The sequence below is a fragment of the Ambystoma mexicanum genome, chromosome 7q, assembly GCF_040938575.1.
Source record: "Ambystoma mexicanum isolate Mex_15411 chromosome 7q, UKY_AmexF1_1, whole genome shotgun sequence".
In the NCBI taxonomy this organism is placed as follows: Eukaryota; Metazoa; Chordata; class Amphibia; order Caudata; family Ambystomatidae; genus Ambystoma; species Ambystoma mexicanum.
Window position 1 is genome coordinate 976,070,906 of NC_090941.1, and position 25,754 is coordinate 976,096,659.

Here is a 25,754-nt window from a genome sequence, read left to right on the forward strand (position 1 = left end):
CCAAGAGTAAGGGAGTCGGAAAAGCAGCAAAGCAGTACCCGATTTACCAAGTCAAAAGGGCCGGAGAGTGAGAGGAAAAATAAGATAAGAAATAGGGAGAACATCAGAACCAATACAGACCACTCCAAGATGGTCAACCAGAGAGTGTAGAAAGAGATTTGGCTTTGCCAGTGAAGCTAGAATTTAGGAGATTACTGGCTGAAGGGAGTGAGGGGTCAGAAATACAAGGCAGACAAATAGATCACGTTTTCTCACAAGTAGCAATATTTATTTCAATAATAAGGGTGAGAAAAATGTCTCACTTTCCCTAAACTAACAAGGATATCCCTACCTATTAAACTATGGCTAATTGAAAACACTCTAAAAAGGTTTCTATCCCTCACACTTATAGACGTAATAAAACATATAGGTGTTATATGATAATACAATATAATCATTATTTGCAAATACAACTTTATAACAAAAGTTCCTTGTAACCTTGATCAGTGCCCCCTTCCCATGATTAAAACAAGATTCTTAGATCAAAGCTCCAGTCAAGAAAGTTATTTTCAATATCCATAATTTCTTTGAAAAATGCAACAAAAAGTTCAATCCACATCTTCCACTTGGCACTTGGATTAAATGCAACACAAAGGTCTCTTCCAATGCGACTGTTCAATGTTTTACCAATTTTTTGGTTTAAAAAAACCAAAAGATTTATCATGCAACTCTTTGATTGTGCAATAGCCTTCTCTTCGTACACAATAAGAGTTTGTTGGGATGTGTTTTTTTCACAGTTCACATCAACTTCTAGTGGCTTTGCCACATTCCACCACAACCTTCAACCACAATGATTTACTTCAATGTCTTCTTCCTGATCCACTAACCTGCCAGGATTAACCACTAAAAAGTCCCTTTCTTGGTATACTCGCCTACCACCATAGCACTCCTACTACTACTACCAGTACACTGTGGTGAGGTTTACTACAAACTTCATAAAAGTTCTTCCACCTTCAACAACATTGAGATTTGTAACTTTTCACAAGGAAATAATACCCATTGATATCCTTTGTTCTTCTGACTTGTTCGCCACGTGCAATAATGTTTAATTTCCTCTCCCCCTTGATAATAATTCTAAGGAGGGCTTTGTTTTATTTCTCTAGGAAAACGTGTTTCCCTCATGTATTAATGTATTATTGTCTCTCTTTGGCGTAGGCAATGCTGGTTCTATTGTTCAAGTATTGCCCCCTCTTTACTTTGGCAATGATAGTTCTAGTAATTTACAGGTCATGCCCCCTTCTTTTGGCTTAGGCAATACTGGTTCCTTTGATCATGTATTGCCTCCTCTTTCCTTTGGCAACAATGAATAAAGTCTTTCACTTTCCCACTCCTCTTTACGTAATAATTATTCCAAAAATACTTTTCTTCATTAGTTTGGTATTCAAAGTGTATGTTTCCAGACAGCAGTCTTTCATGGAGTGCGTCAGGGTCACCTTGCATAGGCAGACTTGCCGGTTTTCTTATGCGCGTTCCTCCAACTCGCTCCGGGTTCAACATCTGCTTCCCACATTGGGATTCAAACATTTGACCACTCCGGTCACACCTCCTGTGCTTGCACCATCTGTGCTGGGAGTCTGCTTCACTCCTCGAGTACTCCGGTGCTCGCCAGCCACCGGAGCACCCTGCAAAACTGGGAGACCTCCTCTGTCCTGCAGGATAGTCAGCCTCGAAACAGCTTCCCGCTGCATGATTTCTCCACCTTGAGGCCACAACTTCTATGACTTTCTCAGGACCATAACGCTCGAAAATTCAGCGGCGGCCCCAGCATCGCCTCTCTGCTTCTGCTGCTCACAAGGCTGATTAGTTGTCTTGGCCTGCACCTGAGATGGTTTTAAGTAGTCACAAGTCCTGCTCAGGTGTGGGTTATTAGAGCCCTTCGGCGGGGCATCAGCGTTCTGCACCTCTGAACTCCTCTTCCTTGTCACAGTACTTAAAGCATTATGGGACTTGAAGTCCCAAATGTCCCAAGCTATTTTACCAAATGAATTGGTTCTGTTTAAAGGGTTTATTAAAAGGTACATTTTAGTGACTCATTAAAGGGATTATTGTTTGAATTCTCCCTTATTTACCAGAAACCCTAGTCCCCCAGGTGGTGGCCTCATTTATCACTAGGAGCATCGACTACTGTAATGCTCTCTATTTGGCTCAGCCAAAAGGCTTAGTCCAACGACTCCAGTGTTTGTAGAACATGGCAGCAAGGGTAGCCACAGGATAGTCATACAGAGCCCATATTACTCTTGTGCTCTGTGCTCTTCATTGGCTTACTATGGTGGATAGGATTACGTTTAAGCCACTCAGCCTATTGCATCGGCCCTACTAAAATCTTGGACCAGAGTTCTTACAAAATAAATGTAAATCCCGATATCCCCACTCAGGCGCTGCGCTCCGAAACGGCAAATCTTGCTATCATCCTGAAGATTGGCCGAGTCCGACTGGGTGGCCGTGCTTTTTCGGTTGCAGCAGGCAAACTCTGGAACGAATTGCCTCCAGGAATTCAGAAGGTGAGTGATCATCTTCACTTCTGTCGTTCCCTCAAAACTCTTCTATAATAGTTAGACCGGAGGACTTCCTACCGCTGTGCTTCCTAGCGCCAAGTTGCCTCTGTGGCGTATGTGTGCTCTACACATTTCATTAACATAAAATAACATAAAATCCCCATCTCCTGGAGTAGTGAACCTAAGATAGATACACCAATCTCCTTCCATCTCCGGGGATGATGATCCTCAATTACTCGAACCTCTCTGGTTCCCACTTCATTTATCAGTTTTCTAGGTGACCTCAGAAACTAACTTCTAGAGCGCTGAAGTTCCTTTGCACTTGGAGGGGCTATCGGGGCTGATGAATCAAAGCGCTGTATTGTAGAGAATAGAGCAGTAAAAATGTTGTCATTGTCTGGTGCTATGCCATAGTAATCACCAGAATTCCTGAGTGAAAGAATTTGAATTAATCCATTAAAACAATTCTTTTGTACAATTATATACGGAATTCATCCACATAATACGTTAATATTGATACAAAACAGAGAAAAATACTTGTTTTATTACTTTTTCACACATTTTTGTTGAAAAACAACGAGTGCATAAAAAGGGGCAGAGGACATATACAATATCTATTACCATATTGCAAATACATCCAAGTATATAATAAAACCACAGTTTAGTAAAGATGTGAAGACCTGGCTCTTTCATAAAACACAGCTATCTTGTGAACACCCCCATCTGTCCATCCGTATATTGTACTGTAATAATTGTTGCTAATGTTTACTTGATGACTTGCTCTATTCTTCCTACCCCTGCTTTTCTCTATGCCATGTACAGCACTCTGTTGCCCCCGAGCTAGGTTCACGCTATAAAAATACATAATAATAAGACTATGGGCCTCATTACAACTCAGGCGTTAAGGGTTAACGCCGTCGTTAACCCTTAACGCCTAATTCCGATTTTAACGGCTGCTTCTAGCAGCCGTTAAAATCCATGGCGCTAAACCGCCTTGGTGCTAATTACGCCACCGTAATTTACGGTGGCGTAATTAGCGCCTTCCCCACTACCATTATGCCCTATGGGGCAAAAATGGGAATGGGGACGGGTAAAATGGGAAATGGGGATTTACCGCCCCACTCACCTTGGAATGGGGCGGTAAATCCGCCATCCACCATGGTGTAAACGCAGTTTACACCATGGTGGTAAAGTTGGCGTACTTACCGCCTGGGTCGTAATGACCCCCTATATCTGTTAATGGGCAATTATTGAATGCCCATTAGGCAGCTCTAGATCATACATTATTAACAGGCAAGTTTCCTAGCTTTTGCGTGATCAGACACGTTTTCCATTCTGCGGTCATGGATTGATGTAATCCGACATTTTGCTACCAGAAGAAAAAGTCAATTAATGAAAAATTGTAATCGGCCACTGAAATGGAAGAGCATCCTCTCTCTTGTGTTTCCATTGCACTATTTCCCAGAGATTTAAGTTGTGCATTATCTGATGGATAACATATCAGTTCACAGATTTGGGACTGACCGCCAACTGGTATATCCATTACAGCACCCAAGGGCACACTGAGGTCTCCTGTTGTTATGATATTGCTGCATGGCATAGGTAGAATTACTGGTGTTTGGTTTTCTAATGCTGCTTCCTTCCCTCTGTTGGGTGCTTAGAAGTTGGCTGTGACAGACCAAACTTTCTATGAGAAGTCTTTCTTTCATTTCTAGTGTCAATTTCTTTCATGTCTAGCGTCGGCTGATGCAACCTGCCACATTAATCGAGTTTCAGAAATCTAGTGAAGACCAGAGTCCAGGATCTTCAACTGGAAGAAAACAGACTGTACCAATTAGACCGGTTTAGCCAGGAGGGTAGTTCTGTGTCAACATGTTTGCCTCAAGGACTATACCATGCAATATGAGTGTGATCCCCAGTCAAGTGCTTAGAAGCTCGAGGAGTCTGGCATGAAATACCATCTAAATTAATAATAATTGTAAAGTAATCCTCTAGAGGCGATTTACAGGGGCTGTCAACAGAGGAGGAGACGACTCACAAGAGCCTTCCCGCTGCCAACACTTTGCAAGCCCTAGGAACACACAATCAAATGGTTAAGCCTGTTGGATGTTCGAGACTGAGCCTGCATTTACAGAGGATGAGAAGCAGTATTTTGCTGGCAAAGCAGAGACCAGAGGTAGCTGAGTCAAGTAAGAGGAGAGGGCGCTCACCTCTGTCGAGTCGAGGAAGCAAACGAAACAAGTAAACGGCCAGAGTCCAAGAAATACCAGGTTAGAGGGGACATAATGATCTCACACTTCCAAATGAAAGGGAGCAAGCACTGCTAGCAAGAGAAGGGAACCAGCATGGGGAACAAGGAGTAGATCTGTAAATTAGCATCCCTGAGGACAGGCGGAAAACTACTGTGGCAAGTAAGCTTTTCAATGCATTGTGTATCTAACGAAATGCAGAATGTTGGGAAATTGAATTATGAACCCTCTAGCGAACGAAGACGTCTATCAGGAAAATGCTCAAAGCGCAATATGAGATTTTCAGCATGGTGGGAAACCGAGTCATATGTCCCACAATGAATTGCAAAATATTCCTTTCAAGAGACTGCTGTAGGTTGAGAAAGAGCGCTAAACCCCGGACAGGGGCCTAAGAAACATTGATCCAGAACAGCATCTGTTTATAGAGACTCAGAGAGCATATGAACATTGATAAAGTTAGAGTTCTCTATACGCACTCAAGTTCTTCCTGACCCCCAGTCCAAAAAACAAAACAAAGCACCGTCAATCTGCCATGCACCCTGTATTTATTTCAGGCTCGTGACAGATTGAGCACCTCCTGGTGAGAAGAACAGATCGTCCTGTCGCCTTTCTTTCAGCATTTTCTTGAATTTCATGACAGCAGGCGTGGGATTTGCGTTTGTGGAGTAGGAGCAGCCCTACAGATAAGCAGCAAACCAGCCACTTTTACTCTATAAACAGGCAAACGTTCGCACAAACAAAGCAGAGTAAAAATCCACCCAAAAAAAAATTGAGACCAGCAGACACACAGGATGACCTCCCCACCCCCCAACGCAGCTCGATGGTTGGATGAGTGGTACTAGCCGCTCTTGGTCATAGCAAGTAACTGCACTATTTTTCTGCCTGATCTGAAGAGCAATTTTGAGGGGCGTGGGGGGTAGAGGGGCAGGAGAACGATCTATTTTATCAACCATGAGTACTAGGGGCAAAGAATGATGCATTACAAAAAGCGATTTGTTTTGGTGTGAATATATTTTTACTCCCTAAATTATCATGTTACCCCAGCTTCAAAAAACAGGGTGTAAAATACTCACACTTCAAACTCTTACGTGGAGCCCTGAGTAGGAGTGTCAGCGATTCCTGAAACCATGGCCTGGTGGGGGGGGGGGGTTGCGGGGGATGTCCGCCCTAGTAAGTGAAGGAAGCAGGACCCGGGTATAGCAGCGGTTGGCCACCGTTGCTGTGTGACTGTGCACCAAAGTGACGTCACAGCAGTCAAACATTACTTTCCACTCCCACCCCAGTCCTTCCATTACACATTAGGGAACTTCACCTGCACCAGTGCAACCCTGAAAAATGTAGGAACAAGTGTAGTACTTTTTGCATTACCAATACTTTTAGCAATAGAACTATTATCATTACTTATGCTAGTACTACAAGTAGTAGTACTACTACTGACAGACATATTTATAATAGGAGTATGGAAAATAATACTACTGGTAATAAGACTACCACTACATGATCTAGCAATACGGGTAGTACTACTAAAATTAGTAGCAGAAGCACAATGTAAGTACTTAGTGTAGTAAGAGGCATATTAGAAGCAGAACTTCCAGTAGTATCATTGCTGGCAGCACTCGTACTAATAGCAGGGAAACTAGTACTACTACTGCTACAGAAGCTGTAATAGTATAAGTAAGCATTCCTTCTAATACGACAGGTAGTATTAATACTAGTAATGTTAACACTATTAGAACACCCTAACGGGTGCGTCTCAGTCTTGATTGGTCAATCTGCAGGCTATACGAACTGGTATAGCTTGCAGATTGATTATAGCCCGCAAATCAGGTGTTCGCAAAGCAAGCAGCTTCAACGTTGTATTCTGCAACGCTGAAGCTGCTTACTTTGGTGTGTATGTAAGTGTCTCGTGTTCTCAGCACGAATATGTCGTTATTTTACAAAAACGCTGCTGAGATTTCCAGATTACGCCCGTTATGACAAACAGGCGCAATCCTGAAGGTGCACTGTCGTGCACTACGAGGACGCCCAGGCCCACTTGAAAATACTGGTGGAGCCTGGGCGTACTGATTTGGCGCAGTGAATCCTGCTCTTTAGCACATTCACTGCACCAAGTTCAGAATCGGGCCCTGAGGGTGCTATAATAGCTTTATAGACCTGCAGCTTGGGCCGTACCGGGCGTTATGGTCACTCATACCTAGTTAAACTCTGTCTTCAGTGCCCATAACGCGCAGTGCGGCCCTCGCTGCAGGTCTCTAAAGCTATAGTATTGCTGGATCTACTCTTGCTAAGACTATGCCTAGCAGTCAGAATAATGAGACGGTTCCTCAGCACTGATTACAAAACACATTCAGTCTTACTCACAGACGGCTACAGAAAACACAACACACGCATGCAATTGACACTTTGTATCATCAGGTTGGGTGTTTATCCCCCCCCTCCCCGGGTGAACTGAGTCACTTTCAAGCTAGCTCAATCTTTTCTCTTGTTATCTATGATATCCTTGAATCCCTTCAGTGAAAAACAAATATTGGCCTCGTTGACGCGTATAACCTGCCACAATTATATCACTTCTTGTGCCAAGGGACATTCTTATGCAGCAAGCCCTTGATCCCTTTCCTGCTTGGTGGCCTCCAAATCCTCATCATCCTGCTTCCACCTCACCAGGACATTGGTTCCTAAATCTATGACTTTCCAAGGTTCAGATCACATGACCACCTCCCTGATGCCTCCATTCCTCGCTTGCGGCTTCCTATATTGGTTGGGCACATTTCCCCCCTCTCAGAGGTGCTGAATGTGTGACACACAGTAAGGAAGGTAGCGTTTCAAATGTTACATGTACCCCTGTCTCTATGTGACCGTATACAAGCCATTCACAAAGCCAGTACATAGAGCCCAGCACCAGCCACATATGTTCCCTTTACAGCAAGGGAAACGCGTGAAAGTTCATTCCCCCCCACCCCCATCAACATGCCTCAATTCATCGCTGGCAGCTCACCTACGTCATAAAGTTATTGAAATATCTCCCTTTAGACTGTGCTAGAATCTTAAACAGGCAATTTATTCTCAGGATGAACCACTCTGAGCAATATATATGCACGTCCTGCCAAATATGCTCGACAGAGCGGAGACATTCTTGCGATTTATCAGGTCTCTCCGCCGACATTTCATTACATGGTCAGGCACGCTGCCAAAAGGAAGATATTTATATTTTTGGTAAAATGTTATAAAACGTATGCATCACTCTAGGGGCTTTCGTCAAGTTGCAAGGAGGTGTGTACATTGCTATGGCAGACATAACGCGTGACTGTCGTAGAAAAGACCAAGTCACCTACTCATCCGCGGCAGAAGCGCTTCCTCTAGGTCTCCAATACTGAAATACAGAGAACATGCCAACAAAGAACAGTGAAATTCACACCGGTTTCTCTTTTAAATGTAATTTTCCTAAACTCTCATTGCTGAGATTATTAAACAAAGTTGGAAGTATGATGTCTTGATGCATATGGAAGTGTCACTGTAATAGGAAGAAAGGTGGTTATAATTAAGCAATATGACCCGAGCGGTGGGGGCATTACCGACTCAGGTAATGCCCCCGTCGCGAGGGTCACATTGCTATTAGTACCCTGGCCCGCATTATATGCGTGACCGGGGCACTAAAAGCATTTTTTTCTGTCCCAAAAAGCCGCTGTGTTTCGGGACAGAAAAAAAAAAAACGACCAAGAAAATGGCCGCCGGGAAAGGGAAAACTGGAGTCCGTTTTCTCTTTCCATGGCGGCCTTAGGGAGCGGACGCGCTGGGAACACGTGTTACAGAAACAGAAGGTAAGTGGGGTTGGGAGGGCGGGAGGGAGGGGAAGGGGGACAGAGAAAAATAAATAAATTTTAAAAAACGTACCTTCGTTCTTGCCAGGGGACGATGGAAGCCTCCAGCTGTGTGGAGGCGCGGAGTCTCCACACTGCTGGAGGCTGCCATCCTCCCCCACCAGGGACGCAGGAGCAAGAAGGTAAGTGGGGTGGGGTAGGGAGGAGGGAAAAAAAATAAATAAAGCTTACCCGAGACCCCAGCGGGGGCAGAGGCAGCCTCTCAGCCGTGCACCTACATTTGGTAGGGGATGGTCTCCTGAGGGCGATAGGATGGAGAGACCCCCATTCTTCCATATACCTGCTACCTCTCACTGTGAAGGACAGTCGATGGTGTGGCTAATTCAGCCGGCCTGCCTTTTTGTGTTCCTACGACAGTACTCCTTTAAGGTATGTACTACTCCCTCCTGATGGAGAGGATGGCCACAAAGTGAGCAGCCAATGTCTTCAAACTTCACCTGTAGCAAAACATAAACAGGAGTTCACCAACATGAGCAGATGCTACAGTTGAAATCTGGTGTTTACCTGATATTCCAGGGAACTTGAGCTAGGACCAGCTTCTGAGAATTGACGCAGACTAAAACCACTGCAACAATTTCTATGGTGAGTTAATGGTGACCTTGAGAGTAAGACTCCTACAGTGTCACTCTGGTGTACGGATCCTCCATACCATATGTGCTTACTGTTGAATCCTAAGCCAGGTTCAAGAGGTTGGCAGATAAAGCCAGGAATAACGTACGTTTCCAAGTCGCACTTTGCCATTGACATTGTCGGCTGTGAGAAATGACTGCAACTCTGCTTCTTTTTACCACATGCTTACTTTGGACAGCTAGCCCTCATGAGGGGACTGCGAGACACTCAACCGCGAAGACTATAGGGGCCAGGAACCAAGTGGAAGCTTAAAACCCAGACCACATGTGCTACCTATCCACACCATTGAAACCATCTCAATGTAGGACATTGTCCAATTCAACCAATCAGCCACCATTTGGCTGCAGACATGCTCTCTAATGTTGCCTCTAATGTTGAGCCAAGATTGGTCCCACTTACGCCTCATCCACCCACATACGTAGGTGCACACTGATGTGGACATTGACTTTACCAAGGCCAAGTAACCACAATAACCTCTTGTGACCTTGAGGTGGAACCTAATCCTAGGCTTCAATGTAAAGACTTGGGTCATTCTTTGAATGTTTTACCTTTTGATGTACAGAAATATTTGCTTACATCAAACAAGATGTCTGTTGCATAGACAACGCTTTACTGTCTTTCTGTATTCTTCTGTCCCAAGTGCTTATCCTTGACTCCTAAACCACTTCTACAAACAGGTGAAGTTATGGGGGAAGCTGGATTACTCTCAATCAGTGTACCACCACTTGGGCTCTAAACTAAGGCTCTGTGCAAAGGTTTCTGAGAGGAACGAGAGTCCTTCTATCCAAGACCTTAGTGAGATTCTTATCAAAATTCCTTTGATCTCCATCCACATTTCATTGGGTGGAACAGCCATAGGAAAACAGTTTTCCTGTCCAAGAAGGAAACATAAAAGACGGTCTCATTTCTCTGCTTCTGAAGAAGTATTCTTTCTTGCTAGACTCATCTATGACTTAAACCATTTGTCTGTGAAAGAGAAGGCATAAGCAGGATTTCTGCCAATATTGGACACTTAAACAATGGCAGAATTGGTTGGAAAGGAAGCCATGGCAGAGCTATACTGGATTACATTTATTACTAGGCATACAGTGCAAACTGACGAATCTGGGAAAGTCACCCCTTCTCCCTTAGGGAGATCCAGCACTTGAGAGGCTAGGGAGGTGAGCCTGCCCAGGGTCTGGGAAAGCAGGACTCCACTGGGAGTGACTCCCCTCTAGGGGACAAGGACTCTATTCCTATAAGGAACCTCCTATGAAAAATATTTTCTCTGCCCAAATAGGAGTGGAAAACACAGCTGTTGCTTCCGTTTTACATTTAAATGACATTACTTCCATATCTTCGGCTCAAGGTAATGCTGGAATCCCATTGAACCCAGCAGCTGGCGGACAACGGCACGCCCCTTTGAAGTGTTGCAGCGAGAATAAAGAGACGAGGAAACTTGATGGTAGAAGGAAGAATCCTGCGCAGAGGAAAGCCTCTGACATGAGAATGACCTGGAGGGAGGGCATACGCGCCACACCGCGGAACCAGCAGTAGTGTGTAGAACCAAAGAGAGGAAAGCCGGAAGTCTGGCAATGAAAATGAGGACATTGGACAACTGATTTTAATTTTGAGACAATAGTTCTGGGGAATGATTCCATTTTGGAAGATCTCACTCAATGCCAAAAAGAAATGGTTCTTTAGAGGAGCTGCAATGGGTAAAAAGATTATCCTTAGAAATTGGAAGTCGATTGCTACATTAGACAAAGATTTGTGGCTGATTGAAATGCGGGATTTGGCAGCTATGGAGGAACGGTTGTATAGAAAACAAGGCAAAATGGGTTTGTTTACAAAGATTTGGGGAACATTTTTGGAACTGTACTGAATTGATTATGTAGGTAATGAGATGTGAACAGGGGCTTGGGTGGGTTTTGTCTCACTGATTTTGCTGTTTTATTTATTGTTTCTATGACTTTGTACATAACAATATTGTATTATATGTTGATGTATTCTTATCTGTTTTGTAAATAAATTATCCAAAAAAAAAGAGAAAATGAGGACATTGCTGAGATAGTGACAGGCGAAGTACCGTCTTACCTGGCAGCGTGACTGTTCTGCAGCCATGGTGGATTTGGGACCCGTAAACCAACTGAGAGAACAGGGGACACCGGAGAAACGACTCCTCCGCTCTTAGTATGGAGAGCAGAAAAAGTGGTAATATGAGCACGAGACGGACAGTCTTACCTGGAGGCATGATCATGCTGCAACTGTGGTCGGACAGGAACCCACAAACCAATGTCGAGAACAGGGAACAACGGAGAAATTAATCCTCTGCTATCAGTGCAAGGATCACTGAAACTGCTGAGGTGGGCATGAGAAGGAGAAAAAGCACATATGCGACAGATGCCACCCCGCAGGTGCACACTCGAAACAGAGAGGGTACAAGGGTTGCCTAGGGTGGAGGGAGGTAGGTTGAGCTACACGAAGAGCGAGAAATAAGTAATCTGAAGGACCAGAGGGGCAAAGGGAGCCCTAAAGAGATGGGACATTGTTACAAGAAGAGTACTTGCAGCGTTCAATCTATCCAAGGCACAATATTAGGGGAAAGAAATGGTCCAGGTTGGTGGAAACAGATTAAAGGTATAATCCCTCTCCTTAAAGGATATAAGACAATTTGTTTGTGTAAAGACTTGAAATTTTTCCTGAGGATTTTAAGAAGAAACTTGAAAACCTTTAATTTGTAAACTATTGAGAACGATAATTTGTCCTACGACCAATACGAGAGAGAGCCAACTAATGTTGGCCGGACGAAACAAGAGCTGGGAGGATACAGCTCTGTCTCATTTTGATGTTTTCTTTTCTTAAGTGTTAGGGCCAGATCGTGAATAGAGATTTGTGTTGCGGACTACTTTTTGTTATTGAAAATTGGCAAGAACGCTAAGATTGTAGGCAGGGAAAATCCCTCATAGCAGTAGGGACAGTTAGTAATTTTTTCTTTTGCGTTAAAATAAGGACCCTTGAAATATTAGCCTCAAGTCGGATTCCTGGTTCGCCACAAAACCAAGGTATGGAGCAACAGAGCATTGTAAAATCATAAGAGTAAGAATGATAGAGTAAAATGTAGGGAGAACATTTGAAGATAATGAACATGGGTAACGTGAGGCAGCGCATAATTTGTAACGAAAAAGAAAAAAGAAATACATGCCAAATCCAAATATTTCCCAGCGCCCCTGTGCCATGTCGGGCCACTAGTTTGCTGGCCACTGCTGCCCTCGTCCACCATAGCCCCAACTGTGTCAACTGTGGCAGGTCAGAACTTTGGTTAACCTTTTCTTTAATAAATACACATTGAGAAATGTCTAACACCTATATTTCCTTACTTCTATGGGTATGGCCTACCTACCAAACTGACTAAGGTGCTTGTCACTCGTCAGTGAATGTAGTAGTACTAGTAGTTTGTCATTTGTAAAGCACCTTTATCCCATTGGTATGGCCTTAAGTAGCTGTGGGTGAACGCCCTCGGGGGACGGAAGGCCAAGGTATGGGAACATTTTCAGGAGGTTAGAATGCATGTGGACAAAAACAAAGTTGGATGGGATGGCCAAGCCCCAGTTAGCTACTTTGTGCAGTAAAAAAGTCGAAAACATTATGTCGAAAGTCATAATGTCAACAAAAAAAATGTACCATTTTTTTTTCAAATGTTTAATTTTTTTTATTTACATGTTTTTTTGGGATCCGCAAGTAAAAAAAAAAAAAAAAAAAAAAAAAAAAAAAAAAAGGTAAAACAAAAAAAATTACAAAAAAGAGGGTTGGGGGGGGAAACCCCCCCATTTCGAACAAAAAGCAAACAAAAATAGACATTTGACATTTTTTATTTCCACTTTTTTTTCGACATTATGACTATCGACATAATGTCATTCGAAATTATCATTATAAACCGTTAGCTACTCATGTTGATCAGGCATGCGGATGGGTACTGTGAGGTAGTCAGGAGACTGCAAGAGACTCGTTATGTCTTAAAAGAACCTGTCCATTGTCCCAAACTAACTAACTGACCCTACCACTAATTTAACAACTAGGGACAGGAGAATTGCTCCCTTCTGCTGGATTCTTGCTTCTTGCAAAGTTATATTCACAAACTAATCTTCTAATAGTTCTTTGGGTCATCTTTAATGACCTCACACAGGTCTTTTACTACTCTTTTTGTTCTGCTCAACATGTGGCTTCCTTGGTCGGTACCGATATCTTTTCTCTTGTCAGTGTCTCTTACTTGTTGGTTACTTTCTTCTTTAATTCTATATCCAATGTTTATTCTTGGCTTTTCCCAGGGTAGGGTTATCCAACCTTTCTGTAATTCTCTATTGAGGTTTCTTTCTCTTATTAGATTTACGGTTTCTGGCCTCTGTAGGGTGCAGACATGTATATCCAATGTCTTAAACGTAAGAGAAAATACAGGCTTAGAGAATATTACTGAGATGTACGTTTCTGCAATTTTATTGTACTGTTTTTCATTTCTGCTGCATACTAGAGAGTCTTTGAACTGCCAAGTACGCAGTGGGGTGGCCAGGCAGCTCAAATATGTAGGAGGTATTTTCCAAATAATTAGGCCTTGATTATATTTTCTCATGAAACCTTCCTCAGAGAGTCGAGCACACTATGAAATAACAGTTTGTGTCCTTGGCATTTGCAGATTGGTACGCAATAGTAACAAGGACATGTTTTAACGTGGGAGAGCAGTGGGTAGCTTAGGATGCCATGGTATCTGGTCACACGGGAAGGAATATCACTGTATCTAGTTGTTGCTAGGGAGCAGGTCTCGCTCTCCTCACTGACTGCATGTTAGGTCATCTGCGATGAGATGCACATAGAATGTTACATATTGTTGCAGCAGCCAATTAGATCAGGTCAAATTCTGTTGTAATTAGACTGTATAGGCAGGGGTAAATAGGATAGTTATATATATATCCTTGAAGATATAAGTTTCTTTCCTCTTTCTCTCAGGACTTTCTCTCACATCTTTCTTACCTTGAATGACGATGCTTTCCTTACTTTCACTTCAACAAGTACGATTCCTCTTATAATGATTATCCTCCAAATCATTGTCTCTTTGGATTATACACTCCATGTCTATACTGAGACAAGTAGGAATACTTTCCTAATGATTCCCCTTTGCTTCTCTTGTCCTTAGTATTGTGTTCTCATTATCTCGACTGTGACGAGTGCTCTGATAATGATCTTCTTTTTCTCCTTGTATTTTCCAGGCTATTTCCTGGTTGTCCTGACTTGGATGTATATGAATATTTGTATAATGATTCTCATTCACTTCTCTCGCTGGCATGTTCTCATTATATTGACTGGGACGAGTATGAATGTTCATATAATGATTTTCCATCTCCTCCATGGGTCTCCCATTTACCCTTTTACCTGAATCTCTGTGGGATAACGTCACTGGGTTTCTGTTTCGTTTGGCTTTCCTTTTCTCTCTGACTTGCCAGAGACCTTTTCCTCTTCCAACCTTTTGTTTTCCGCATCTTCCTTCTAGATGGATTTTCGGTATCCCAGATACCGGGTTGTTACGCAGTCTCTGTATGATTACTAGGACATCTGGTCCACCACTGCCTCTCGGTGGTCACGCAACCACTTGCTGATCCTCTCTCGCTCCAGTTGACAGGACTTTGCACTTCCACCACCTCGACTCGGGCTCAACTGCCGGTTTTTGGTTTGCTGGCTTCTCAGAGTTCCCAGTGTCCTCCCTTTCCACGGGTGATGTAGCCATGGGCCTTACCCGGCGTACCTTCCTCCCTCTTGCTCCGTCTCTCTCCATCTCTTGGAGCTCTTCGTCTTCCTTCTTCATTGCAATTAAATACATTTCTTGCCTTAAAGGGATAGTCACACTTTCTGTTTCACAAGATCACATTTGTTCCTTCTTTGCACAAGTCCTTGTGGGATATGTTTAAAGAGGTAAAATTAGAAGACTTTTTAGGGAGTACCTTACAGGTATGGGATGCCTTGTCCCCACAGGGAAAGTCCCTCTGGGTGAGGTCCTGCTTGCCTCTACCCATAGGCAGGATATTGCAGAGCAGGCACACCTCCCTAGCCTCACAGGAGGTGGGCTTCCCCTTAGGGAGAAGGGACAGATTCCTTAGATTCATTACACAACATATTTTGGGTTGCAGCTGCAACTCCCACTGGCACACTAGAAGTGATGGATGCACTACCTATGGCAGAAGGGTAATTTACAAATACAACATACAAACAATAACATAACTTTCTAGGTGTGTCTTGAAATGAGTCAGCACATGATTATCTGTTTTATCTCATTCTTTTCCTCTTATCCAATAGGAGACAGATAGAACATAATGACCATCCACTCTCAGAAAATGGAGCAAAAGCTTTTTTTCGTTCAGTGAAGCGATGGATACATGCAGACAACATCATTATGGCTGATGAACGCATACACACATCAAGCAATGCAGCTAGATCATCATGTATAGGTCTGCACTCCGCACAGGCACACCTTGGCAGTGGCCTTAAACCTGGACTTGCCCATGCAGTGGTCACAGAGGAAAAATACCTATTTTCATATCGGTCTGGTCCCACCCACCAGGGCAGTCCATTTGTAAAGCACTGAGTTGCTCCCAAGGAAATTAAAGATAAGCCAGACGTGAACCCCTTGCTCAATGTGCTTAGAGAGGCTCAGCTTCACTTCGCTCAAGCTTCCAAACAAGTGTCTGGAGTTGCTGGTGGTACTGTTGTTCAGAGGAGATTGCCTAACGTTTTGGTGCTGGAATGGCCTTGTGGGTGGGACCAGACTGATATGCAAATGGCCATTTCTCATCTGTAGAAGGTATAGTGAGTTAGAATGGGCTTGTAGGTCATCCTGGGTTCGATAGATCCTAGAGAACAGTTTATTTGAGCTATGATCATTCGAAGAGGGGCTTCCAAACTTTTGTATATTTTGTATGTAGCATAGTTTGTTCAAATCACTATGGCAAAAACAACTATGAATGTCTTTCTTCTAAGGAGCTTCTAAATGTTCCAGGAGATGTGCAGCGGGCACAGGTGTGGAGGGGCACAATACAGTGCTAGTAATACAGTCTTCAGCTTGGACGAAGGCTGCCACTATTAATAATTCATATCTGGTGTCTGCGACCCAACATCTCTTTCTTCCTTCGCAATGCACCCACGTTGTCCATCACTTACCCAGATCAACAAAAGTAGAAAAATCATCTACTGCTTCAAAAAAGAAAATCGCAACAAGAATATTAAACGCCAACTAACACCACAACATTACTGTGGTAGTCACACTGAAAAACCATTACAAAAGAACATTGGTGATTAGGGTGTCTTACGAAGATAAGAAGTTAAATTAGAACCTAGAAATTCATCAGTGGTGGGTGATGGTCATCAGGGAAAATGACCATCAACCACCAGCGTAAAGGACGAGGCTTTCACCTCGAATGCCATCTAGTTTAGTCTACAGCAAAATGGCCCCGGGCAAGCGGGTGACCAGCAGACTCAAAGCCTGAAGGGATGCACAGAGACTTGGATTCACAGATCAGAGTAGGGGATAGGCCTGGAGCTAGAGGAACAGGCGCGATCACAGTGGTGCCCATCTAAATGTGTTCAAGGTTCTAGCAGCGCTTTACAGCTGGTCCACCGCCAAAGTCATGATTGGTGGATATATTGAACCTTGCTAAAACGGGAGTATCGACTAACAAAGAGTCTCCCGCCACCTGCACATCGATAGATTTAAATAAGATAAACCATCCTGAGCTCCAAGAACCACGCACTGAGAAATGCAGCAACATTTAGTCTTCCGCATCCCAAAGAGACCACACCAAGATTTCTCAACACTAATAATCTTCACAAATACGACAATTCATTTGTTTACATATGGGACTTGCCAAGCAGGAGAAAAATAGGAAACTCGCTGTAAGCTAAAAAAAAGGACCCCTGGACTCTCAATGCAAAGCTGCAGTGTCCTATCTGCGCATGTTGCTGCCCACATGGCTCAACAGTATATGCGGATGGAGCAGAGGAATTAACTAGCAGCGGACGGTTAAACAGCACCTAAAATATAGCTACACTACAAACAATTTGAAAGAGTCACTGCAACAGCCTTAGCTCTAAGCAAGACCAGTGGGTTTGCATGTTGCCGCGAGCTTTCTGAACGATTGGGTTTGGTATGAGTTTTTAAATAGCATAAGGGTGCATCAATTCTTGTTTGTAATAAAAGTGCGCTGAAATATTGAGCTGAGAGGAAGCGACATGCGATACAGGAAGTCTATTTAAAGATTTCCATCTCCCTGTGAACTGACGACTTTCACAGAACCCATCAATAATGTATATGGGGATTATTGGATGACATGCACGATTTTGCAAATAGACTGATACAAGTTTCTGGGCCTCCCCCCCCTAGTTATTTTTATATCCTATACCGGCGAGCTTACCGGAACCCTTGTTTCCAGACCGGCAAACTTATAATAAGGCCCATTGTCCTACACCAGTTTTCTTTTTTCAGAATTAGGATTACGATCGAGAGTAAACCATGGAGCCCTATATTGGGATCGCCGTGGACATTGAGGTGGTGGTGGTGGTGGACTAGGAGGAGTGCATGTTGGCCCTGTGTTGCGTGTGCAAAGCTTGTTCATCATTTACCTTACATCTCTTTCAAGAGAGAGTCACACAGGTTTGTTTTGGGTCACTTGCTGGTCACGAAGCAAAAGAAAACCCTTATAGAACATGGAGAAATCCAATTGATGCAGATGGTGGTGGCACTACCATGACACTGGGCCCGAGGATCAAGTGTAAGCTAATATTAATTCCAAGCCCGTGGTAAGATTGACCTCCGCTGCACAACACACAAAGGTCAATAAGGGGTCCTTCCTGCTCGAGTATTACAGGATGTAAACAAGTGCAACTTCTAATTCCTGCAAATGAAAATATGTCAGTTTACCATTTAGCCATTGATACACCCAGGAGCGCAATATCACAGCGGCTCTTTGATGCGAGGGCTGCTGATGAAACGCATCCGACCCCACGACCTCCGCAGTGCCCTTTACAAAGACACAGGGGCGCGGGTATCCATAGCATTGCTCCGATTTTAGGAAGCAAAATAGGGAGGTACACGGCTTATCTGGAGCCAGTGCTGAATTATCCATTAGGACAAATAGGCCTCGGCTTATGGGCCCCACTCATTCTAGGGGCCCCGCGAGAACAGATCAAAATAAAGCGGTGAAGAAAATTAAAAGCGTATTAGGAGATCATTTACAGGGGGATGGGGCGACATTTTGACTGCCTAAGGGCCTCCACTGGGTTTAATCCGGCACTGTCTGGAGCACCGTTTACATGTGTACCCGTTCGAAGTCAATTTAGAAACTGTGATGACTCTTGGAACCAGTATCAAAAACACACCAGTATTTGTTTACAACCTCTGTAACAATAGTAATAACAGCGCACAATCAAGTCCACTGTCCATGGGATTGCCCAATACCGTTGCTACAAATTTTACAAATCACAATGTAGGCCCATTCCAGTCGCCAAACACCAAATGTTTCGCACCAATGAGTCCCCCACATTTAGGGTTACTGCACATGATTCTTCAGGATCTCAATCTATTGCAAGCACGAATTTGGTTGGAATTTGAATTCCTGCTTAGGCTAGTGGTATTCAAACGTTTTCATACCAAGCCCGACACTGAGTAAAAATATAGTTTCAGCCCCTGCCCCCTACCTTTTTCTAAAAGTATCCAGCGGCCTCAGATTATCCAATGTTTATATTTTCTATTAAAAGCAGTCCCCTTAATCCATTTTGCAAGGAGTCTGCTCCCACCACTCCCCAGACATCCTTCGTGCCCCCACCCCCAGTTTGAAGACCCCTGGATTAGGTAATATTTCCATTCACTTTCTGTTAACAACAATCCGGTGATGGAACGCTCACCTTTTCTCTCCATATGTAAGTTGCATAGTGCCTGAGCCATCTGTACAAAGAAACTCCTCAGCAGTATTACTCTACAAAGTTTTTGGTCATGCCATATGACCCCTATCAATGTAATTGTCCCGAATTACGGATAGCAGGCAGTCAACAAGCTGTATTTGAACACATCTACACGTCTATCAAGGCCTGATGCAGGAAACGATGCAAGAAAGTACTGAACCTTAGCAAACGGTATTAAGAGCACAAAGTAGGGCCAATATATTACATGAAAACATTGTGCTGTGTGCATACGGGGAACTGGTATAAGGGCAAGAGACTTCTGCAAAGCTACTAGTTTATAGCGATAACCACTGCCATCTGGGGCAGACAGGCCAGATAATGGCCCACCAGCCAGAGTGCAGCAAGATCCTCCACCAGCCCCTGGTGACCATCCCGGTCTGCACCACACAGGAGGTGGTTATCACCATCAGATTTATTTTAAGGAAATTACAGCCACTAACTTTGCGTGAGCTCAATTTTCCTAAAATAGAATCTACAAACCAGGATGGCCCGGATGGAAAAGAGTGAATGGACCTCCGTAAATACCAAATGGCGGTGCAACTAGCCACCTCCAAGCATGGGGGCTTGCTACAGGTCGGCCGAAATGGGTGGAAATCGAACAATCTTGCCTCACTCTCCCCCTTCGCTTCCTCCCGTTCCTACCTACAGCCTTATGCCGAAGTTGGCCGGGCACCTTAACAGCCACAAAACAAACGATAAGGGCTTGGGAGTGGGCTCGCAGACACCGTGGTGTCCCAGGAGGCCTGAGTACGCTCTCCCCAATCTTCCTCAACCCAGCCTTTTCCCCCGGGGCCTACCCCCAAAACCTTAGAAACTGGGTCGCAGGGGGCCTCACCACTCTGGGACAACTCTTCGAGGGGGATTCCCCCCTAACCTTTGAACGCTGCAAGATGACTTTCCAGTTGGCGGAAACAGATATTCCAACGCCCAACTTAGGCACTGGTGCTCCCACTCGCAGACCCGTGCGACAGCCAAGAGACCCCTAACCTCACTAGAGCTGACGGTGAACGATCTACCGGCCCGGGGAAGGATCTCAGCCCTATATAGACTGCTGCAGGAGGACCCCCTCCAGTTTAGGCCTTCCTACATGTCTCAATGGGAAACGGACCTCAGACACACCATTGAGGACCACACATGGGTGGACATGTGGATAAGAATGCGGACGACATCCTCTGTATTACCAACCGCGAGTGTGTCCATAAGCTACTCCTGCGCTGGTACTATCGCCCTCTACGCCTTCATCACTTCCAACCGGCACTGGACCCCCACTGTTTGCGACTTTGCGGCCTTCCAGGAACCTACTTTCATATGTGGTGGACCTGCCCCCGAGTGAAGGAGTTCGGGACCCTTTGCTTAGCTACCATAAAGGATGTCACCCAGGTGACCATTCCGCTCATGCCCAAACAGGTCCTCCTAGGGATTCCATACCCGCGGTCGGGGAGAAGAGCTGCCCTGGTGTCCCAGTTCTTGTTAGCGGCTAAGATCAGGGTGGCCCGCACCTGGAAGTCTGCTGACGGACCCTTGATGGCCCTTTGCTGGGTTAAACTCTGGGATATTTTGATAGCCTAGAGGGTCACGGTGGCCAAAGCAGGACTGCTTCACCAATTTCGAGACATCTGGGCGCCAGTACTGGACTACGACCTGAACTACCCGGCCCTGACCCACAAACCTCCGCCTGATTGCAAGAAACCCTTCACGCCATGGATTTGAGAAGCTTCATGTAATGCATTTGTAGAATTTCTCCTGTGTGTTGATTTACAAATATACAAATTAAAAAAATAAAAATAAAATAAAAATAAAAAAAGAGTGAATGGACTAAATCCCTTTTCTATTTCAAAGGAGGCCATTGGGAAGGAGTGCTGTTGAACTAACAGGAGTAGGTAAGTGGGGATGGGCGTGTGGGTGCTGAGGTTTTTGCAGGATTTTGTAGGTGTGGAAGGTGGATAGAGCATGGGCGTCTGTTTTAGGGGGGGCAAGGGTGTTTGTCCTCCTCAACTCTTCTAGCACACCATTGTGTCCCCCTCATTTGGCAAGGACCCCTTTCCTTTAGATGTCATGTCCGACCTCGCCCAACCTTTTCAGTAAAGTTACTCCGCTGGGATGGGGTGTAGTGCAGTGACCACCTGGTGTAAGCATAGAGGTGGCCGGCGAGAAAGGCAGGTGGCCACTGATGGATTCCTCCTGCGTTTCCAGCTATTCCGCTGGCCAGACACTCACCTGGGGTGCTAATGCAACTTGATATTTTACACCGATAATGACAATTGAAATTTTTCATGGATATTTTAGCTTTTTGAACTTTACTGATGGCAATAATGGAAATAGGTGTTTGTTCTTGTGAGTCTTAATAAAAAAGAAGCCTCAGATTTGCAGACAAATCTATAAAACAAGTCATGATTTTCACGTTAAGTTACAAGGCTTTTATACGAAGACAAATCATGATCCTTACGTGATCAGAGCGCCTGGCTTGTCTGTAGGTTGGCGTATTGTGGCCTAGCATTGGTTACCCATACCTTAGGCTGTGGAGGAGAGGGAATACGGAGGAGATAAGAGGATGAGAAAGTGGGAGAAGTGCCACAGACGTAGGTATGGGGTGATACAGAACGGAAAAATACCACGTGCGATAGTTTGGGAGCAGGCGCGCAAAGTCATTGAGCTACTCGTGCTCCTAGCCCCCCCAAAAAATTGTGAGCTGAGGGGCGGGGCTTCCATGCAGGGCCTTTATTTACAGCAGCGCTGTTTTACTTTGGTGTCCTGTTTTGTCCGGCCACGACTCTGTAAATCAGCCAGGGGGTGCTAGAGCCCAATCTGCTCAATGGTCTTGCGCCATTGGTTAGGAGTGCACAGGTCAGTGTTTGATTTATAAAGAAATACATGCCATGGCTCAAATATTTTCTAACATGCCCATGACACGTCAGGATGGGCAACTCCCCACCCACGGCTGCTCCCCATGCTGTTAACATATACAGGGTTAAAGCTGCAACTCCCACTGGCTTAATGTGGTTGATGGATGTACTCACTATGGCAGAAGTGTGATTTACAAATACCAATCAACATACACATACCATACTGGTTGTGAGTGTGCCTTCAGTCACAATCATCATTTATATTTTGCTCTGATACTATGGGTGTTTATTATGTGACTGGCAGTGAAAATAATGAAGATGCCAAAACACCACATCATAATCAAACGGAGTCCAAGACAATAAGTGCCAGGGCTCAGAACTCAGTGCCAGGGCTGAGCGCTGGCAAACACCCCCACAAAGTAAGCACTGGCACAAGTTCTGCTAACAGACACACCTGACGCAGCTGCAGGCAACACTCCCTTGAAAACAGATAGATGTGTTATCCCTGTGAGCTGCAGTTATGGGTGTGTGCCGCGTTTCCCTTCACTGGAAAAGAGTCCTTCTGAATACAGCACTTGTAACACAAATAAACAACTTTCTTGCCACAGGATGCAGCACCGACACTCTACTTGAACTTGCCTCCTAGCTTGCAAACTGTTTTCATTGGAAGGTGTGGTTTTCAATCTAATGTAAGCTTTGTATGGAATGTAAAGGCATTGTGACGTGCATTAGGAGCGACGGTGCCGCAAGGCGTGTGCAGGTAAGAAGCACGCTAGTCTTGAGTGATGATCTTCAGTGGGTTTGGGGATATGTTGTGAAATGCAGAGAACCCGAGGTCTGATCCCTTGAAGTGCTTTGTGGATACCTTGGTTACGTAAAGCTTTTCATTGTTAGTACCTGCATATAGATGAATACAGTTTAAGGAAATTGAAATTGTGATGTGAGGTTAATACTTTCATGCCAAGGGAGAGATTGAAAGGGGAGGGGGACCAGCACCAGCTCATTCTCACATTAGTTATTCAGGGGGTTCTTTCAGACTTAAAGGAGAGAGTTAACTGCTTGTAACGTTGAAGCTGCACTACAATAGTCTCATTAGCATGTGTAAAGACGTTACATGCACCTACACAAGTAGGTTTGCCCCCTCCCCCACAGTCTCTCAAGTTAGCACCTCTCCCAGCATTTGAAGGGGTAGCCTTTGCCTAAATGTTGGCCTAGGTGCACCCCTGGATGTGCATGGTTGCATTTAGTTAAGGCGAGAAGTGTGGTAAGCCTTTTCCGAAACTGGCGGTGTTAAAGTTCACTTTGTGCAGAAAAATATACTTGAACAAACGCAGTAAAACCTTAAAGCTGCTAAAGGCTTCTAGCTCCTCTCTGCATATTGCACTTTAAAAAGTACTTTTTGATAGTTGGTCTCAACACCAGACCTTGGGTGTAGAACAGTAGAGGCAGAGCCTGCAAGATTGCCCGACCCATTTTCTGAAGTGACCCCACCCATCACCAGTTACCACCTCGAGCCCCCAAATGTAGGCTTCGTTGAAGAAAGAGGAAATGGATGAAGGTGTACCCGAGTAAACTTCACAATTCAGGCTTCAGGTGTTTCTAAGGTTCCTGCAACCTGCACTGGGAAATCACCCTGAGCAGGATACCTTGCTGGACTTTTGACTTTGTGTGCTGCTGCCACCCTGTGAGATGGGGTAGGCACCATGTATTTGCCCTCCGATTTGACACTCGCATTTGTGTGCTGCTGCCGCCCTGCAACCTGGGGTAGGCACTGTGTATTTGCCTATTACTGGACTTTTGCATTTGTGTCCTGCTGCCGCCCTGTAGGATGGGGCAGGCACTATACACCTTATCTACAGGCCACCAGGTCCCATTGGCTCCTTTGAAGAGGATATCTCTAATATACTTTCAGATAATATAAAAAACTCTTCACAAGCCCTTCTACTAGGAGACTTGAACTTGGGTTTCAATGATCACAAAGATGTACAAGACACAAACATAGCTAATGTCCTCTCAGAGCTCGGGTTTACCCAAAAAGTGGCACAGCCCACTCACGAGAAAGGCCGAACATTTGATTGGTTAGCCGGCCATAACTGCAACACAACCATTACTTCCATTAGTCATCAAGCATGGACAGACCACGCTCTCATAACTTTCTCTATTAATGCTAAAATCCTTTTAACACAAAATTACCTTCCAGCACCCCCTATGCTAACAAGGAATTAAAAAAAATACATAACAGACAGGTTATTACCATTAATTCTCCCCACCCTAAACTCGCTGACTGACACACTAGATCCCTCCACCTTAGTGAACGAATTTAACACAGTCATGGCCAATGCCATGGAAACTATTGCCCCATTATAAATGTGCAACAGTAAACCTAGAGCACATCTAAATGCCTAGTTTCCCCCTATCTAAAATCACTAAGGAAAGAAAAACCTAAGTGTGAATCTTCTTGGAGACTAACACTATCTGAGGCGAACAATGCCACCCTCATTAAAACAGCTACAAAATACAAAATGAAATTCGGCGAGCAAAAAAAGAAAGCTTTGACAACAGAATAATGCAAGCCAAATCAGGCACCAAGGAGCTTTTTACAATACTAAAAGAATTCGAGAACCCTATCCCGGGACCTGACAATTGTATCAAAATCAAAACATGGGGTTCTAACATTCAGAACGCCCTCTGTGACATAATTGCCACCCTCCAAGTTAAAATTGGTAAGAAAAAAATAAACATATAACATCCCAACTTGACAACTCACACATCACTGCCAAACCAGAACATCGATTTTACTTCTCTAAAGTTTCCATACTTGAGATGGAAAAAATAATATCACTTAAACTGTCAAACTGTCGAGGTGATAATTGTCCGGCACAAATAATAAAAGATGCTGCAAGAGATTTATCACCATTTATCTCTAAGCTTATCAATGCTTCATTCTCCTCAGGAACTATACCTAGTAATCTCAAGGAATCGTGGGTCCTCCCACTCCTCACTTGATCCAGCCATACCTACAAACTACAGGCCCATCACTACGGGGTCATTCCTACTAAAGATATTAGACAGAGTGGCATATGTACAGATTCAAAAATTATTGGAGCTACATCAACTCTTAGGTACCTGGCAATCAGGTTTCAGACCCCAGCACTGTGCTGAAACAGCTCTTATTGATCTTAAGGCCCAGGTCGACGAACTCTCAGCAGCATTTGACTTGGTGGATCACAAAGTGCTCTGTAACCATTTAGAATCTGCAGTGCACTTTTCGCACCAAGCAATAGCTTGGATCAAGTCATTTCTAAGCGAAAGAACCATGAGGGTGTTCTCTACTTCAGCAGCTGCAGACCCTGCTCCCATCACGTGCGGTGTACCCCAGGTTTCATGCATTTCCCCTACTATGTATAACATTTTTACCACATCCCTGTTTGATGATCTGTACCTTCTAGGTGTCACCTACACTAATTATGCAGATGACACCCAGATTCTCATCCCACTCTCTGGGGATTACAAACAGGATTTGGCCTTGATGAATAAGATATATCTCATCATCCAGGCATGGATGGCATTTCACGGTCTATGCCCGAATGATGACAAAATGGAAATCATACTGGGGACTACACCAAACATTAAGAAACCAGG

General features: G+C 44.3%; 1 protein-coding gene across 2 annotated transcripts in view; it reads right to left on the minus strand.

Annotated features, from left to right (window-relative positions):
- The window catches only part of GDPD5 (glycerophosphodiester phosphodiesterase domain containing 5), a 1,185,048-nt gene that overhangs the window by 370,407 nt on the left and 788,887 nt on the right, over positions 1-25,754 (minus strand). The gene's annotated exons all lie outside the window — the stretch shown is intronic.